This window comes from Heterodontus francisci, unplaced genomic scaffold, assembly GCF_036365525.1.
Source record: "Heterodontus francisci isolate sHetFra1 unplaced genomic scaffold, sHetFra1.hap1 HAP1_SCAFFOLD_573, whole genome shotgun sequence".
Classification (NCBI taxonomy): Eukaryota; Metazoa; Chordata; class Chondrichthyes; order Heterodontiformes; family Heterodontidae; genus Heterodontus; species Heterodontus francisci.
This window is the reverse complement of record NW_027140646.1, coordinates 478079-489512: the sequence shown is the minus strand read 5'-3', so window position 1 is coordinate 489512 and position 11434 is coordinate 478079. Positions and strand designations below refer to the sequence as shown.

At 45.5% G+C, this 11434-nt stretch overlaps 2 non-coding genes across 2 annotated transcripts; one reads left to right on the top strand and one right to left on the bottom strand.

Moving 5' to 3' along the window:
- Positions 1–353: 353 nt before the first annotated feature.
- Positions 354–425, top strand: trnam-cau (transfer RNA methionine (anticodon CAU)). Its single transcript has one exon. It is a non-coding gene; the product is annotated as a tRNA-Met (tRNA).
- A 7628-nt stretch (positions 426–8053) lies between these two features.
- On the bottom strand, positions 8054–8142 carry trnar-ucg (transfer RNA arginine (anticodon UCG)). Its single transcript is given in 2 exon segments — positions 8054–8089; positions 8106–8142. It is a non-coding gene; the product is annotated as a tRNA-Arg (tRNA).
- Positions 8143–11434: the final 3292 nt, after the last annotated feature.

Here is an 11434-nt window from a genome sequence, read left to right as displayed (position 1 = left end):
GAAATATCTTTAAAAGAACACAGGGAACATCTTTACACAACAGAGAACACAATTACATAAATCATCAGTCTTTCACTGTCTCTTGCTGGTTTGCTCAGTACCTTTCTCTGTCTGTTCCTTTCTGGGTCCTGATAATCCCTTCCTGGTTTTCTGTGTGTCTTTCTCTGCCTGCCTCATTGTCGGTGCTGTTACTCAGTGTCCTTGTGTCATTGTGCAGTGAGGGTGAGTCCGTCAGCACGTGTGTTGCTGAGTCCGGGATTCTTGAGAAATCCGACCGCAATCCTATTTTTATAAAAACATTGGGGAAATGAACATATTTCACTAACGGGCAGCTAAAATTTAAGCCAGCAGTTAGCAGAGTGGCGCAGCGGAAGCGTGCTGGGCCCATAACCCAGAGGTCGATGGATCGAAACCATTCTCTGCTGTTTATGTTTGGTAGTAACACCAACCGTTCACTTTCAAAATATCAAGTGTTTCCCCATAATAACAAGATGCGTTCGATTGCAATCAGCTTTTTCCTTCTAGTGAACACATCAATCAGCAACAAATCACTTTTGCTCACACGAACACAAGCTGCAAACACGGACCAGCCGAGTCTCTCCCACTTTGTCAACCCCTTCCTGCAGAGTCTCCTCTCCACCAACAGATGGTGATGTTGGCCACAAGAAAACCAGGACAAATGGTCACAGTGAGGAGACGGTCAGGAACAGAAAATACAACAAGAACAGGGAAAACCTTTACACAACAACAGGGTACATCTTTACACAACAGAAAACATATTTACACAACAGGAAATACCGTGACACAACAGGGAGAACACAATCATACAAATGCCTTGTTTCTCCATCTCAGTTTCGTTGTCTGTCTCTCTCTCTCCGTTCCTCACTTTTGCTTCCTCACAGTCTATTAGTTTCCTGTGTGTTTTTCTCTCTGTCCCGTTGTCGATGGTGTCACTCAGCGTCCTTGTAACATTGCGAAGCCAGGCTGAGCCTCCCAACACCTGTGTGATAGAACATAGAACAGTACAGCACAGTACAGGCCCTTCGGCCCACGATGTTGTGCCGAACCTTTAATCTACTCTAAGATCAAAACTACCTACATACCCTTCATTCTACTATCATCCATGTACCTATCCAAGAGATGCTTAAATGTCCCTAATGTATCTGCTTCTACTACCACCACTGGCAGTGCATTCCACGCACCCACCACTCTCTTATGTGAAGAACCTACCTCTGACATCTCCCCGAAACCTTCCTCCATCACCTTAAAATTATGCCCCCTGGTGATAGCTCTTTCCACCCTGGGAAAAAGTCTCTGGCTATCCACTCTATCTATTCCTCTCATCATCTTGTACCCCTCTATCAAGTCACCTCTCATCCTTCTTCGTTCCAATGAGAAAAGCCCCAGCTCCCTCAATCTTTCTTCATAAGACATGCCCTCCAGTCCAGGCAGCATCCTGGTAAATCTCCTCTGCACCCTCTCTAAAGCTTCCACATCCTTCCTATAATGAGACGACCAGAACTGAACACAATATTGCAAGTGTGGTCTAACCAGGGCTTTATAGAGCTGCAGCATAACCTCGCGGCTCTTAAACTCAATCCCCCTGTTAATGAAAGCCAACACACCATACGCCTTCTTAACAACCCTGTCAACTTGGGTGGCAACTTTGAGCGATCTATGGACATGGGCCCCAAGATCCCTCTGTTCCTCCACATGACCAAGAATCCTGTCTTTGCGCCTGTATTCTGCATTCAAATTCGACCTTCCAAAATGAATCACTTCACACTTTTCCAGGTTGAACTCCATCTGCCACTTCTCAGCCCAGCTCTGCATCCTGTCAATGTCCTGTTGCAACCTACAACAGCCTTCCACACTATCCACAACTCCAGCAACCTTCGTGTCATCGGCAAACTTGCTAACCCAGACTTCCACTTCCTCATCCAAGTCATTTATAAAAATCAGAAAGAGCAGAGGTCCCAGAACAGATCCCTGCGGAACACCACTGGTCACCGAGCTCCAGGCTGAATACTTTCCATCTACTACCACCCTCTGTCTTCTATGGGCCAGCCAATTCTATATCCAGACAGCCAACTTTCCCTGTATCCCATGCCTCCTTACTTTCTGAATGAGCCTACCATGGGGAACCTTATCAAACTCCTTGCTGAAATCCATATACACCACATCCACTGCTCTTCCTTCATCAATGTGTTTTGTCACATCTTCAAAGAATTCAATAAGGCTTGTGAGGCATGACCTGCCCCTCACAAAGCCATGCTGACTGTCTCTAATCAAACTCTGTTTTTCCAACTAATCATAAATCGTGTCTCTCAGAATCCTCTCCAATAATTTGCCCACTACCTACGTAAGACTGACTGGTCTGTAATTCCCAGGGTTATCCCTATTCCCTTTCTTGAACAAGGGAATAACATTTGCCACCCTCCAATCATCTGGTACTACTCCAGTGGACAGTGAGGACGCAAAGATCATCGCCAAAGGCGCGGCAATCTCTTCCCTCGCTTCCCGTAATATCCTTGGGTATATCCCGTCTGGCCCCAGGGACTTATCTGTCCTCATGTCTTTCAAAATTTCCAGCACATCCTCCCTCTTAACATCAACCTGTTTGAGCATATCAGCCTGTTTCACGCTGTCCTCACAAACGACCAGGTCCCTCTCACTAGTGAATACTGAAGCAAAGTATTCATTTAGGACCCCCCCCCCTACCTCCTCCGACTCCAGGCACAAGTTCCCTCCACTATCCCTGATCGGCCCTACCCTCACTCTGGCCATCCTCTTGTTCCTCACATAAGTGTAGAACGCATTGGGATTTTCCTTAATCCTACCCGCCAAGACTTTTTCATGTCCCCTTCTAGCTCTCCCAAGTCCATTCTTCAGTTCCTTCATGGCTACCTTGTAACCCTCTAGAGCCCTGTCTGATCCTTGCTTCCTCAACCTTAAGTAAGCTTCCTTCTTCCTCTTGACGAGCTGTTCCACATTTCTTGTCATCCAAGGTTCCTTCACTCTACCATCCCTTCCTTGCCTCATCGGGACAAACCTATCCAGCAGTCGCAGCAAGTGCTCCCTAAACAACCTCCACATTTCTGTCGTGCATTTCCCTGAGAACATCTGTTCCTAATTTATGCACCACAGTTCCTGCCTAATAGCATTGTAATTCCCCCTCCCCCAATTAAATATTTTCCCATCCCGTCTGCTCCTGTCCCTCTCCATGACGATAGTAAAGGTCAGGGAGTTGTGATCACTATCTCCGAAATGTTCTCCCACCGAGAGATCTGTCACCTGGCCTGGTTCGTTGCCAAGCATCAAATCCAACATAGCCTCCCCTCTAGTCGGCCTACCTACATATTGAGTCAGGAAACCTTCCTGGACACACCTGACAAAAACTGCTCCATCCAAACTATTTGCACGAAGGTGGTTCCAATCAATATTAGGGAAGTTGAAGTCACCCATGACAACAACCCTGTTACTTCTGCACCTTTCCAAAATCTGCCTCCCAATCTGTTCCTCCGTGTCTCTGTTGCTATTGGGGGGTCTATAGAAAACTCCCAATAAAGTGACTGCTCCTTTCCTGTTTCTGACTTCCACCCATAATGACTCAGTAGACAAATCCTCCTCGATGACCTCCCTTTCTGCAGCTGTGATACTATCCCTGATTAATAATGCAACTCCCCCACTTCTTTTACCTCCCTCCCTATTCCTTTTGAAACATCTAAACCCGGGAACATCCAACATCCATTCCTGCCCCTGTGATATCCAAGTGTCCGTAATGGCCACAACATCGTAGCTCGAAGTACTGATCCATGCTCTAAGTTCACCACCCTTATTCCTGACACTTCTTGCATTAAAATAGACACACTTCAACCCATCATACTGGCTGAAACTTTGCCCTGTCAACTGTCTAACCTTCCTCACAGACTCTCTGCACTCGGTATCTGCCTGTTCAACAGCTACCCCATCCATGGATCCATAGCTCCGGTTCCCACCCCCCTGCCAAACTAGTTTAAACCCTCCCGAAGAGCTCTAGCAAACCTCCCGCCCAGGATATTGGTGCCCCTCCAGTTCAGATGCAACCCGCCCTTCTTGTACAGGTCCCACAGTCCCCAGAAGGTATCCCAATGATCCACATAACTGAAGCCCTCCCTCCTACACCAGCTCTGTAGCCACGTGTTCAGCTGCACTCGCTCTCTGTTTCTAGCCTCACTAGCACGTGGCACCGGTATCAATCCTGAGATCACTACTCTGCTCGTCCTGCCTTTTAGCTTCCAACCTAACTCCCTATATTCGCTTTTCAGGTCCTCATCCCTTTTCCCAGCTATGTCATTGGTACCGATATGTACCACGACTTCTGGCTGCTCCCCCTCCCCCTTAAGAATCCTGTAGACTCGATCTGAGACATCCCTGACCCTGGCACCCAGGAGGCAACATACCATCTGGGAGTCTCATTCGCGACAACAGAATCTCCTGTCTGTTCCTCTAACCATTGAATCTCCTATCACTATCGCTCTCCTATTCTCCCCCTTCCCTTCTGAGCCACAGAGCCAGGCTCAGTGCCAGAGACCTGGCCGCTGTGTCTTTCCACTGGTAGGTCTCCCTCCCCCAACCGTATCCAAAACAGTATACTTATTATTGAGGGAAACGGCCACAGGGGATCCCTGCACTGTGCGCCTATTCCCTTTCCCTCCCCTTACGGTCACCCAGCTACCTTTATCCTGTGACTTCGGTGTCAGTACTTCCCTATAACGGCTCTCTATCATCCCCTCTGCCTCCCGCATGATCCGAAGTTCATCCAGCTACAGCTCCAGTTCCCTAACGCGGTCTGTGAGGAGCTGGAGTTGGGTGCACTTCTCACAGGTGAAGTCAGCAGGGACACAAGTGGTGAGCCTTTCCTCCAACATCCTGCAAGAGGAGCATGCAACTGCCCTAGCTTCCATCCCCTCTGCTCTAAATTGACAACAGAGAAGAAAAAAAAATATAAAGTAAAACCTTACCTTACCAAACCCTCCACACAAGAGTCCTTTTTTTTGGTTGGAGGAGGAGGATGGGTGGGAGACACTACACATGTAGTGTTTCGGATTTAGCCACTGCCCGAATATATAAGTTCACTTACCCAGCAGTCCCCGTGTCCGTGTCCGCCGAATCGCCAGGTAAGTACTTTATAGTGAAACGTACCTTCCCGGCTGCCCCCTGGCTCGCACTATCACCGCTACTGCTGATCAAAGGTGTTGCTGTAATAAAAACAGAAAATGCTGGAAATGCTCAGTAGGTCTGGCAGCATCTGTGCAGAGTGAAACAGTTAACAGTTCAGGTCTGTTTCCTCAGCTCACATTAACTTTGTTTCTCTCTCCACAGATGCTGCCAGACCTGCCGACTATTTCAAGCATTTTCTGTTTATGTTTCAGATTTCCAGCATCCGCAGTATTTTGCTTTTGTACGTGTGTTGCTATGTCTGGGACTGTTTGAGTGCAATGCTATTGCTTTATAAACAGCGTTGAAACAAACATTTATCTCGCTAACACACAGCACTAATACACAGCAGGATATAAACAGCAGCCTGCAGCAGAGGGTGCAGTGGATGTTTATTAACACAAATAATTCACCAACACTATATTTACTGCTATCCACAATCACACCACGCTTCATCTTAACACGTTTTACTCTTTATTTACATCAACTTCTTCCTTCCAATAAACACTTCAATTTGGAACACAGCTTCCAAATCACCTTTATTCACAAACCCGAACACAAGCTGCAAATGCTGCAAACACACACCAGCCCAGACTTTTCCCTTTCTGTCAACCCATTCCTGCATCACTGCCTCTCCACCAACAGTTGCTGCTAGAATCATACAATCATAGAATGGCTAAAGCACAGAAGGAGGCCATTCGGCCTGACGAACCCATGCTGGCTCTCTGCTAAAGCAACTCACCTCGTCTCACTCCCCAGTCAGTTCAATTTCGGTGGTGGGAAAACTTCTCGAAAGAATAATTCGGGACAAAATTAATAGTCCCATGGACAAATGTGGGTTAATTCAGGAAAGACAGCATGGATTTCTTAAGGGAAAATCATGTTTAACTGTCCTGCTGGAGTTTTGTGATGAGGTAACAGAGAGGGATGATGAGGGCAATGCTGTTGATGTGGTGTACATGGACTTTCAAAAGGTCTGGCAGCATCTGAATGGTCACTGACCTGAAACATTAACTCTGTTTCTCTCTCCACAGATGCTGCCAGACCTGCTGAGTATTTCCAGCACTTTTTGTTTATATTTCAGATTTCTAGCATCTGCAGTATTTTGCTTTTATTGACTTTCAAAAGGAGTTTGATACAGTGCAACACAACAGACTTGTGAGCAAAGTTATAACTCATGGAATAAAAGGGACAGTAGTAACATGGATATGGAATTGGCTGAGTGACAGGAAACAAAGAGTAGTGAGCAATGGATGTTCTTCGGGCTGGAGGAAGGTTTGTAGTGGAGTTCCCCAGGAGTCAGTGTTGGGACCCTTGCCTTTCCTGATATATATTAATGACCTAGACCTTGGTGTACAGGGCAGAATTTCAAAGTTTATGGATGATACGAAAATTGGAAGCATTGTGAACTGTAAGGATGATAGTGTAGAGCTTCAAAAGGACATTGACAAGTTGGTGGAATGGGAGGACAGATAACAGGTGAAGTTCAATGCAGAGAAATGTGAATTAATTCATTTTGGTCAGAAGAACATGGAGTGACAATACAGAATAAAGGGTACAATTCTAAAGGGGGTGCAGGAGCAGAGGGACCCAGGGGTATAAGTCATTGGTTGAGAGAGCGGTTAATAAAGAATACAGTATCCTCGGCTTTAGTAATAGAGGCATAGAATACAAGAACAAGGAGGTCATGTTGAACTTGTATAAGACACTAGCCTCAGCTGAAGTACTGCGTCCAGTTCTGGGTGCCACACTTTAGGAAAGATGTGAAGGCATTGGAGAGATTATGGAAAAGATTCATGAGAATGGTTCCAGGGATGAGGAACTTCAGTTATGAAGATAGATTGGAGAAGTTAGGACTGTTTTCCTTGGAGAAAAGAAGGCTAAGAGGAGATTTCATAGTGGTATTCAAAATGATGAGGGGTGTGGACAGAGTGGATAGGGAGAAACTGTTCCCACTTGTGAAAGGATCGAGAACGAGAGGGCGCAGATTTAAAGTAATTGGTAAAAGAAGCAAAAGAGACATGGGGTAAAACTTTTTCACGCAGCGAGTGGTTAAAGTATGAACTGCCTGAGAATGTGATGGAGGCAGGTTTAATTGAAGCATTCATCGGGGAATTAGACTGTTATCTGAAAAGGAAGAATGTGCAGGATTATGGGGAGAAGACGGGGAAGTGACATGAGGTGAATTGCTCATTTGGAGAGTCAGTGCAGACACGATGGGCCAAATGGCCTCCTTCTGTGTAGTAACAATTCTGTGATTCCAATATTCAAGTCATTTATATATATGGTGGTCCTGACACTGACCCTTGTGGACATCACTGTTCAGCATCTTCCATTCTGAAAAACAACCAAATACCACAACTCGCTTTTCTTGATATTTCATACATTTTTAAATCTAAGCAGATACTGACCCTCCTATTCCAGGAGCCTCAGTTTAGTTACCCAGCCTTTTATGTGGTAGTTTGTCAAACGCTTTCTGAAAATCCATATGGACAACATCCATTGCTTTCCCTTCATCAACCTTTTCTGTTATTTCAACAAAAAAATCAGTTATTTATTAATAGATGCAGCACTGAAACAGGCCCTTCGGCCCACCAAGTCTCTGCCGACCAACAACCACCCATTTATACTCATCCAACATTATTCCCATATTTCCGACCACATCCCCCACCACCTACCTCCACTGGGGGCAATTCACAATAGTCAATTTACCAATCAATCTGCAAGTCTTTGGCTGTGCGAGGAAACACACGCAGTTCCAGGGAGAACTCAAACTGCGCACAGACATTAGCCAGAACTGAACACGGGTCGCTGGAGCTGTGAGGCTGCGGTGCTGAACACTGATCACCCAAAATGACCGCAACAGGACTCGAACCTACAATCTTCTGATAACTTCATTAAACACACCGAAGTCAGACGCCTTATCCATTAGGCCACACGGCCAATAGCTAAGGATTGGAGAGGTGCTGAACCTCTCAGTTTTCGGTCTACCCAAACCAAGTTCAAGACCTGAATAATGAACCGATTGCCTCATTAGTTCTGTGAATAATACAATGATTTAATAGACAAAGTTTTGAAACATTCCTGCCCATAAATCTTGATAACAGAGAGTGTGTGGATCTCCTGACTCAGAATGTTTAATGGATACAGTCCTCAGATCCGACAAGGAATCCCTGAACATCCACAGTAAAGACAGTGTGGATGAGGAAATGTAAGAGCCGGGAGCTGAAACTCAGGGACGGCCGAGCTCTCCTGTCATTGAGCTTGTGTGTCTGCTCTGCTCGCCGCACTTCCGGCTCTACTTTGTTTCCAATGAAAAGATGAAAAGGGCCGTTCGGTTTTCCTCTCACTGACAGCGTGTTTCACTCGGGTTAATATAACCCGGGACTTTTGCTGCTGAAATGAATTCTGCAAGGTCCCAGCAAACACACCGGCTCCCTCCTTTCTCCCCTCTTTCTACCTGATTGTTTTACCAGGAGGGGCTCAATAATAACAAACCCCCTGCAGGGAATGACCGCAAATTGAGCATCTAAATGGGGCAAGTGGGCAGCTTTCTGGGTTCTAGGTTCCCCCTACCCCGCCCCTCCCTCCCTCCAGTCCAAGCCCCTCTTCACTTTCTTTGGGACTTTGATGAGGGTGAAATGGGGAAAGTTCCCATTGATGTTTGAATGCTGAATTGCTGCAAAGATCTGCGCACGCGCGGTGTTGCTCCGCCCCCTGTGGGACGTCACTATGTGGAGTGGAGCGCATGCGCATCCTTTCCCCAACCCAGTTTGTGAGGCCATTCACTCAATCAGGGGAAGATGCTTTAAATCAGCTGCTAATGGAGACTTCCCGGGCCCGGGGGAAGGGAACAAACAGCATCTGCTTCCAGCAGCCACTGCTTTGGGAGCGTGTCTGCAGATGTGCTCAGAGATTAGCATTGAGTGGTGGGAAGTTGAGGGGGAGTCGGGAAGTGTTTGCAACAGACACTGTGAAGCAGGAGCTGCTCCCGGAACATGGAGTGAGCCGGGGACATGGGGAAGGGAGAGTTCATTCTCAGACAGTGTCTGTACAGGCTCAGGGAGACACAATGGGAAGAAATCACTATTGAAAATCACTGACAATTTCACCACCCAAAGGAGAGGGAATTTTCCTGCTTTAGTTCCAGTCTCTCACTGTTTGTTGGATCGTGAACAGTGGCGGAAAAATAGCCGCAAAATAACGAGCGTTTATTGCAGAGACCAGGTGAGAAGTGTGAAAGGCACGTTTTAAATAGTGGCTGCTTGTTTTCAGTTGAAATAGAAATGTGACTGTGTAAAGGTCACTGCTCTATTGGACAGTCCCAGTCATTGAGCAGTGCAGGGCTTGTGTTGTTTCTGAATGTCACAAACTTGTTGTAAAACCACTGCAAACACCTGGTAAACAGAAGCTGAATACTGCAGTACTGCAGTGGAGTCAGACACTGACACTGTTTGTGTTCCTGGTTTTCATTTTGTGATTGTTCATAATGATTATTATTGGGACGATTACATTGATCGCTTTTGTATCTTCTATCTCACCAGTTCTTTCATTCCTGCAGGAAAATACATGAAGGAACCTGACTGGATGTGGTGATTCTTGGACACAAGGAAAAGTGCAGCGAGCTCGTTCCAACACACAGTCGGTACAGGATCACTCCCAAAGCACAGAGATACTGCCAGCTCATCAGTTCCACTGGAACAAACAAAAAAAGTAGTCAGACAGACACTGATCCCAAAGTCGAGAGACACATTTTCAATCCAACAGTCAAACAACAGCAGGAGAGACAGAAGTTGTTTCCATTTCACTCCAATTCAATACAGCTGACAGGTTGATACATCAATCACAGTCCAAAAACAAACCCATCATTAGATCTAAATAAACTCTGTCACCATGGTTACATTTTAAATATAAACCTTGAAACAGAACAGACAAAATTTGCATGATTGAAAGGTACAGAATGAATGCAAGGAGGCTTCAAGGGGATTTGGACAGGGTAAGTGAATGGGCAAGAACATGGCAGATGGAATATAATGTGAATAAGTGTGAATTTCTCCACTTTGGGAGAATAAACAGAAAGACAGAGTATTTCTTAAATGGTGAGAGGTTGAGAAGTGTCGATGTCCAAAGGTACCTGGGTGTCCTTGTTCATGAGACACTAAAAGCTAGTGTGCAGGTGCAGAAAGCAATTAGGAAGGCAAATGGTATGTTGGCTTCATTGAAAGGGGATTTGAGTACATGGTTCAAGATGTATTGCTTCAATTGTATAAAGTCTGGCTGAGACTGCACCTGGAATATTCTGTACTATTTTGGTTTCCTTATTGAAGGAAGGATAGACTTGTCACAGAGGGAGTGCAACAGAGATTCACCGGACTAATCCCCTGGGATGGTGGGATTGTCTTATGATGAGAGACTGCAGAAACTGGGCCGAAATTCTCTGGAGTTTCGAAGAATGAAAGGTGATCTCATTGAAACTAACAAAATTCTTACAGGGTGTGACAGGGTAGATATGGATAGGATGTTTCCTCTGTCTGGTGAGTCTAGAACAAGGGGACACAGACTCAGAATAAGGGCAGGCCATTTGAGACTGAGATGAGCAGGAATTTCTTTACTCTAAGGGTGGGAAATCTGTGGAATTCTTTATCCCAGTGGGCTGTGGAAGATCAATCATTGAACATATTCAAGACAGAAATCGATAGATTTCTAAATACTAACAAGATCAAGGGATATGGAGATCGCAGGAAAAATGGCGTAGAGGTAGATGATCAGTCACGATCTGTTTGAATGTTGGAGCAGGCTTGATGGGCTGAATGGCCTAATGCCCCTATTTCCTATCATCCTTTGAATCCCAATAATGCACATTGGAACGTTAGACCAAGTTATGCATTACATACCAGTTCAAAAATCCCACAGAGATTAAGACTGAAAGATACAGTATCAATTCCATTACTACAAAATGAAGGACTTGGAGCTTGCAGACCAGCCCATGTATAAGATTGAAAGTTATATTTTCATTCGCAATCGTTTTCACAGAGCTAAATATTAAATACCAATCCACAACTTGTACAGGACTACCAAATAAAACCTACAACTGTAAAATACAGTTAATCCATATTTTAAATTAAACACAAGGCAAACAAATATTGATACATTAAGAGAGTGGGAAACAGTGAGAGCAGAGTGGAGCATCAAGAGCCAAGGAGAGAGAGGGAGCAAGAGTTCACTCGGAGAGCAG